Source organism: Halyomorpha halys, unplaced genomic scaffold (assembly GCF_000696795.3).
Source record: "Halyomorpha halys isolate HHAL.00 unplaced genomic scaffold, Hhal_1.1 Scaffold265.1, whole genome shotgun sequence".
In the NCBI taxonomy this organism is placed as follows: Eukaryota; Metazoa; Arthropoda; class Insecta; order Hemiptera; family Pentatomidae; genus Halyomorpha; species Halyomorpha halys.
The window spans coordinates 480,801-489,147 of NW_027107765.1; positions in this window are offsets into that span (position 1 = coordinate 480,801).

Consider the following 8,347-nt stretch of genomic DNA (forward strand, 5'->3'; position numbering starts at 1 on the left):
AATATCACAGCACGGTACAGTGGTCGGCAAGTCGAGAAGCTAAATAGTCAATTTAAATAATACTAGCATCCCACGTACGCCTTCGACCACTTCCGTGAATTTGAACCAATAATTTATTTGGATACATATTAGTCTCTTGTATTTTAAAAAGTTATAGCATGATAAAAAAAAATTAGTGCAGTGCACCTGTCACACAACATTCACTTATTATACGCGCCGCTTAATATTTATTAGACACCGCTTTAGCATCCGCTAAATTCGTTAAGGACCATCTGGTACGATCTACCTTTCGATGGCGTTTAAGAGGGTTGACAAAGCACAAACTGGCCAAAGTGTGAATATCTGAATATCCCTTTCAGGTCTTTTTCCTATTTAGTAGGCAGAGAAAATAATGCACATAATGGATTAGTACATTCTAGAGCTGTTAAAAAAATTATATTTGATTTTTATTTCATTCTGTCTTCTCTGGATCTCACCTTCTCTATCCTATTTCTTTTCTTCCATTCGTAATTACCTACAGCTAGTTCCTGTAGTACTTATTATTCCTTTCACCATCGTAAGTGCCTTATGTGGTGGAGTTCCATTCCTGCAAGGACCTACGGCTGGTTCATTTAGGACTTGCCATACCCATCACTACCACAATCCAATATCTTATGGAGTGAAGTTTCCATTTTGCGAGGATTCGCGGCGTGTACCCGTAAGATTCATTCTGTGAATTCATCTCCTAACTTATAAACATATGAATACATTGCCGAGGTCTGATATAGAGTATCTCACCTCTCAAACTGGTACCAGGACCTAATGAACAGAGCCACCTCGGCACTATAAAAATTCGTATTCCAAGGTTTTTTAAAGTGAAAATAACTACTATCAACTTTGTTCCTGGCAATAATACAACAATCCAATAAAATATAAAGAAGCCGTGTACTATGGATGTGAGTGGAGGAGATTGGATGGTCTCGACATCTTTCCATTTGAACTCCTATTTCACTTTTTTTCTCTACCTGAAAATTTCTGATATACTGGAAGGACATTGTCCTGTATATTCTGATTAGAATAAAATGGTCGAATCTTATCCCCTGAGACCGCGAGGAAATAATCGAGAAAGTCAATCCGCGCAGTTCTGAATCTAATTTGCATTGTTGCAAACCATAGAACCATTTACCACAAATGATAATCTTTTTCCAACAATTAAAAAAAAGTTATAGATTTACTCAACTAAGCGACTGTAGGGTACCGAAACATAAGTATCTCGTGGTGGTAATGAAAGTAAAAAGCTGAAGTACCAAAACTGAACACAATGTCATAATTTTCGAAAAGCTCAGTTAAAATATAAAATAATAACCACTATTAATTCTATAATATATGAAACCAAATGCTATCCCGAACTCAATGGTACCTTGAAAAAAGATTGGAAGTGGTAACTTTTTTTTTTTTACATTGCTGCAGTAAATTAAGTTTAATTTCAATTTAATCAAGCTTAGCAAATGTAATTTTTTTTTCATGAGTTTAAATGTCAGATGTTTTTTTTCACCACATATAACCCTGAAATTACATCGAAAACGGTCCAGTAATAAATGTTCAGAACCCACTATCAACAAATTTACACCACTAGATTATATTCAATGGGTACCTTGTTCGTTAACTAACTGTAAATCGATTTATTACTTGTCATTAATATTTTACTATCTCTGGAAACAGGATAATAACAATTAAAGAAGTCTCCGCCGATATTCGATAAGAGAATAATCTGCTCTCATTAAGCCATCAGGTGGTGATATCTTTAGGCCCGTCTCAATCAGTTGCAGTTACGAAACTAGGCTCGACTGGTTTGGACTTTTTACACTTTTTTTTTTTTAAATCTCGTTCTTCCAGACAGGATTTTATGGTAATGGTGGACACTGGGAAGGGAGACAGTCGAAACGTCAAAACCCAGAGGTCACTTCGGTCGTCAAACTTTCACATCTTAATTTACAAAAACCGACCGGTAAGTTATTATTTTCGGTCCGTTTATGGCCGCGGTTGGGAACTTTACGAGCTCGCCTTTATCCCAAGTTGTCATTGGGATGAATACATAATTCACTGATACAGTTCTCAAAGAGCTGAAAGGATCTGAGGCAACCTTTAATGAGATAAAGGTCGACTCCTTTTCGAAACCTTTCCGAGATGATCTGGAAGAAAGGATTAAATATTGTCTTATCGGCGGGTCGCGAGGACTTTCGAAATCATAAGTAGGTTACGGCATCCATTAACATACCGGTTTGTTTTATTTCAAATTGCTCACCAGTTTTTTTTCCTGTCCCTTTCAAATGTGATAATTAGACATTTCGTAAGCATGTAGAGCCGGACCGAAATTATAACAATGATCCGACAATCCAGGAGGATCTGTTACGCAATCTGAAGTAGCACACGTTAGAGCTCGGAACGTCCCTGACATCGTGGAGGGCAAGATAATTAGACCCGGTCGAACTAAGGATTTTAATTCAAGGATTCAACAAGCCGTGACGGATCCTACGGACACGCACTGCTTCGCACGGCTTAACCGACACCACACCACAACTACAATAACATGTAGCTCCCCATGAAGGATTCAATGTGAACATTCGCTAATCCACAAGATCGGTTATATCAGAATCCTCAATTCTCTTCTGTTAACAAGAAAAGTGTAAACTGAGTAAATATTTGACACGATATTGTAAGAATTTTTAGAATGATTGAATGTCATAAGTGACCCGCTACACAAGGACTAATATATCCTGACTGTTTCAGGCCCTGTCAATTCTTATATATCTGCAATATGTACATACATGCGTTGGGTCATAGCTTCCTCAATTAGGAACTTCGACTATGTGTTGGCATTCAGAAGTCGGATTTCGGTGCTGCGGTAACTAGTCTTGCCTTTATCAGATATTGTTAGTACGAGTGTCATTGAAGCCATTGCTTTGAGGAATAATTTAAATTTATGTATATAAAAAAATATTAATTATTTCATAACAGAACAATACAAAGCTATCAACCCCAATATCTAAAACTATACCCAAAATAAATCATTAGATATGACCGCCTTTCGATCACAATCAATGCTACTACGCTATTGGCATCAGATCCCTGACCTAGAAATGAAAATTTACTGAACTTTGCAGTAGTAGGATACACACCTCCGGTAGTTTATTTTATTACTACTAATGTTTTGGATTGTACTAGATGGTTTTTAATCTATGTAATAGATCCTGTACATCTCCTCCAACCTCTTCAAAATTTTAGTTCGGGGCTTTATATCATTAACTAAAATTAATCCTATCCTAAATTTTAGTCCGGGGTTTGTCTCCTCAAATGGAATATTCTGTTCTGTCTATCGGATTTTATAAGCAATATTTGATTCATATGTACTCAAGTCGGCCATCCTCCTGTGTGTATCTTAGTAAGAGGCTCAACAATGGCCAGGATGGGATCTGGAAAGTTGTTTGTTCGTTAGTATTTTGTTAAAGTGTAAATTTCAAAGAAGTATTGGAGCAATACTTAGCAGCCCGTAGCTCAATGGTTAAGACACAATTTTACCAAATTGATGTTTATTGGCGGTGCCGGTTCGAATCCGGCCTGGGGCGTTACTTTTTTATCGATTGGCGGTCCCATACAATGAAAAACTTTGACCTCCAACCATGGTTAGGCAGTATAGGACTCCAATGGAGGAGTCTTGGCCAAAAAAAAAATACCTATCTCGGACCAGATAAAGACCATTATGTGACCTTTGCCGATGGCCTTATGCAGGATATAAATATATTCAAAATTCAGACCCGGGGATCATTTCCTGGCAAAAACAAAACACTATCGAAACTTACGTAAGACGTTGAGGAATGCTTTGTGATACAGAAACTGACAGCTTCGCCATAACGTTCAGTTGTCCTGAGAAACGCTAGAACCCGATGATATATTTACATTTGCATAAACCTACAGACCCTGAGGAGTTGGTTGCCACTGCCTAAGGGATATATCTAGAGCGGCTCCGCAGAAATAATAACAGGAAACGAGCGGAAGAGAAAAAAAAGAAATAGGACTGATACTGTTCTGCGAAAGGACAACCGGTCTTGTTTGTGCGAAAGTGGTGAAAGGAGATAATTGTCAATGGCCGTGCACTTTATCTTTGCTGTACCGTACTGTGTACCTCTTGGTATAGGTTCATGTCAGGTGTACCTACAGGTTGTCAGTACCGCTATGAATATGTATGTACAGGCGTATATCAGTGCTTATGGCTTCTATAGTCGATAGGGTGACAAATCATTACCGACTGATTAAACACTCGGAGTTATACTGTCAATAGGATCTTTAAAAAAAATACAATAAATCTTCTAATAAATTCCTCAGAGAAAAAGAGTATACACGTAGTGTGGTATAGTCTTTGAAACAATTAAAGGAGTCCAAAGATTAGGTATGCAGATAGAGATTACTTCGCACAAATGCTAGAGTTAAATATTTCACTTAATCTATTGGTAAAAATAGTGTATATGAACATATTTTTTTTTATGTAACCTAATTAAAAAAGTAGTACATACATTTCAGTAGTTGCACTTTATAATAAATTGTTGAGCGAAAGTGCCACTAAATAAATTATAATAAAACTGAGATCAAAACAAAAAGATGCTACAGCTGAAAGTAAAAAAAAAAATGGAACCAATCTGCCAGAAGAAGTGATTCATTTTATGATATATTTCTTATTAAGAGAGAAGTGAGACATATTTTATTTAACAATTAGCTACGTTATCCAAACACAGTGGGTTGCTATAACACACAACATACTAGCAATGATATAAACGAAGTAAAATTGTATAATATTTACTACACATTGTTTCTTGTTTAATAATTAGATTACATTAAACTTGTTTTATATTATTTTTTTTCTTTTGTTAATATTTGTTTATTAACAGTATACACTTTATCTTCTTTATATACCCCATTCTCATACACCACATATTCCTATTTTCCGGAGATCCGTCACAAATATTGATTTTATTTCACAAGTTTAATTTCAATTTATCGAATCATCTAATGTCAATACTTTCAGTAAGCACACATAGAAAAACATATGTAAATAAATAATAAGAAAACGTCATGAATAAATGAAAATGTAGAAATAAATTAAAATAATATAACAATAGTAGTAATAATGTTGAAAATAAATACATAAATAAGTTGAAAGTTTCGATGTTTGTTATCATAAGAGACTTAAAATGTTATTATTATAATATTATGTATATATATTTAGTAATTATTTCGTTTTCAGCCCTGATATTTTTGGGCAAAAAGTAATTGCAATAACTAATTACAGCAATATATAATTGGGATTACTTTGGTTCAACTGGTAATTATAATTTCGGGCCATTATTACTATTACATTGATTCTTCAAGTAATTGAAATTACTAATCATAATTTCATTTTCTAATTTCAAATTACAGTAATAGGAAAGTAATTGTAATTGTTATTGGAACAACTTTTTGCCCAACTCTGAGCCCTAATGATGGCCTGAAATCCAGGCCGAAACATCGCAACAAATGAAATGCGTATTATTTATTTGTGTTTGCAATTACTGGCTGTATTCTTCACCATATTCTCCTCTATTCTATCTATGGTTAACAATAAACACCTTATCACATAACCACTGAAATCTGAACCAAAAAGAACTACCCTATTAACAAGCCTACTTTCCACTTCACATATTTCATTGATTTCAAAGTAATATCGTTGAAATGAAAAACTTTTAAGTATTATTAAAGTGAATAACAAATTCTTCTCCCCATCTTTTTTTTTTTTTTTTAATGATGTTTAAAGTAATTGGAAATCAAATTTTGTTTAACTTCCTCCTTACAATACTTTAAGCCAGTTGGAATAGGTTTACAAGAATTCAATTACTGGTCGACTCATTTCGAATCTTACGTTACTATTACTACTTAATAGTACTATTTTAGAAAAATAAATTAAATAATATTAAAAATAGTACTAATGACTGAGTAATTTAAATGACAATTACTTAAGTCAATTGTTAAAAGTGCTGATTATGACGGGGTCTAGTTTCCTATAAATAAGCTAACAGACATTTTATATGCCTGGTAGCGAATCAGCTGTAAAAAAAATATTGAAGGACACTAAATGATAGTGATTATTGACTATAACAATACACGTTGAAACAAAACTAATATTTCCTTCTAGCATAACTATAGCTGAGTTCAATAGATATCACATTGCTAACAATATCACGATTAGAGATAAATATCATAAGTTATCTGCTCCTGAGTTAACTTCACTTCCTCTTACTGATCATTATTTTATATAGATAGTGAACTTGTGAAAGTTCAATTGAACGTTTGTTTTGACCTCTACGTTTAATACTAAATATATCCTGCTGTTTTATAAGAACTCTCGCTGCATTATCGCTAGAGTAGAGGACATTATGATAATGTTTTTATTTTGACTTAGCTATAGAATATATAATACGGGAAAGCATTGCGATCGTGTAAAATTTCGACGAAAACGCACTTTTTCAAGTCACCTGATTCTACATAACAAGGTCTCGCAAAATGGTTTGTGTGAACAGCCTAGCTAAAAAACGAAAATGAAATCGCGTACTTAAGGCGGGTGTATTCCTTTAATGTTACAACTTTTTTTAATAAAACCGACCGACCGATTCGATAATCGATTGTTCACAAATACACTTTATCGATTTTGATTGAATTCTGTATATCTATGTACAATTAAATGGTCTTTAATATAAGCTTGGTATTGGTATCCGGTGGAGGAACTAGTCTGGCAAGTGGGTTTAGCGGCCGCGTACTAACCAAGACAAGAATGTAAAGAGTGATTTCTCGACAAACATATATTGCTGTCTCAAGTGGGAATCGAACCCACAACGTTCCGAACCGAGCGCTCTGGGACCTACGCTATAACACACATGGCCGGCACCTCGTTCCTTGGTATTAGTATCATTGAAATAAATGAAAAATGGCTAAAATTCTCCAGATTAACATTAGTTTTGTCATTTGAAATAATTAGCTAGTTCTCATAGTCAGTAGTAAAAAAATAAATATAAACCAGGTTTAGACAGACTAAGGAATCCGAAGGCGCCCGACCTATTCCGATCCTAATCTCAATAATACATGGCTTTGTTATATTTTGTTAAACTTTTATTCTAGACGGGAGCAAAGTAGATAATCGTTTTTCAACTTATCGCCTTATTTTAATAAACAAATCCTTTCCCAGTTTATATTTATCTATTTTTTACTACTGCTAACCACACACACACACCCTATTTTTTTGGTTCGTCAAGTGGCGCTACTACGACCACCGAAGAAGGACATTGACACCCGACCTGCCCACACTCCCGGCTTACACAACGCGAGGCCCATTAATGCCATCGACTCTAGAATCGATCTCCTTCTCTAATCCCGTTCATCGATAGTCAGTAATTGGATCGAAAGGCTCTTGAGAAAATAAGTTCTTCGGTTGGGTCATGATGGCGTCCATTAAAAGTGGATCAACCTCGGAGTTCGACAGATTGGACGGTTCCGAGCCGAAGTCATGTTAGAACGGGACTCGAATTCCTAAGGATGTCGCCTTATTTGTAAACCAAGTACATATTGGTAAAATACCAATTTCGACTGTTTCTCAAATATCAGTGTTCATTTTATTAAATTTATTCATATAATTATATCTTTTATTTTAAATGTTTTATTAGCTTTTGGAAGATCAAGCCTGCCTAGTTTAAAAACGGGCATATTACGCTATAAACCCGATGCATAAAATCCAGCCGATAGAACATATTCGTTTTTGCTTCTTTTCAAACCCATAAATACCATTTTTCAAAAATATAAATTTTTGCACTTAATTAATTTTGGATGGTCTAATTTTTTCTACCGGCGTTCATTTTTCATGTAAATAGTAATACACATCATCAATTATATGCGTAATTAATTACATATACGTTAATTTTCACTCTTTCAAAACTTTGATTTTAAATAATTTTCATTCTGTACTTATATTTATTTACTTCCAGGATTTTCATATATATATTATTTTCTTTTTCTATCCTCTTTTATTATTTTAATATTACTATAATATGGACATACGGAGTTGAGCTTTGGGGCTCTACTAAACCATCAAATTCCTCCAGAATCCAATCCTTACAGTCCAAAATCCTTCGTAAAATCCTTAATGCTCCTTACTTTGTCACCAATCAAGTCATCCATCAGGACCTCAATATTCCATATGTTGCCAATTTGGCCAGAACCAGATACCGTTCCTTCCATAATAAACTTCTCAACCACCCAAATCCACTTGTTTCTAACCTGGCTTCTTCTT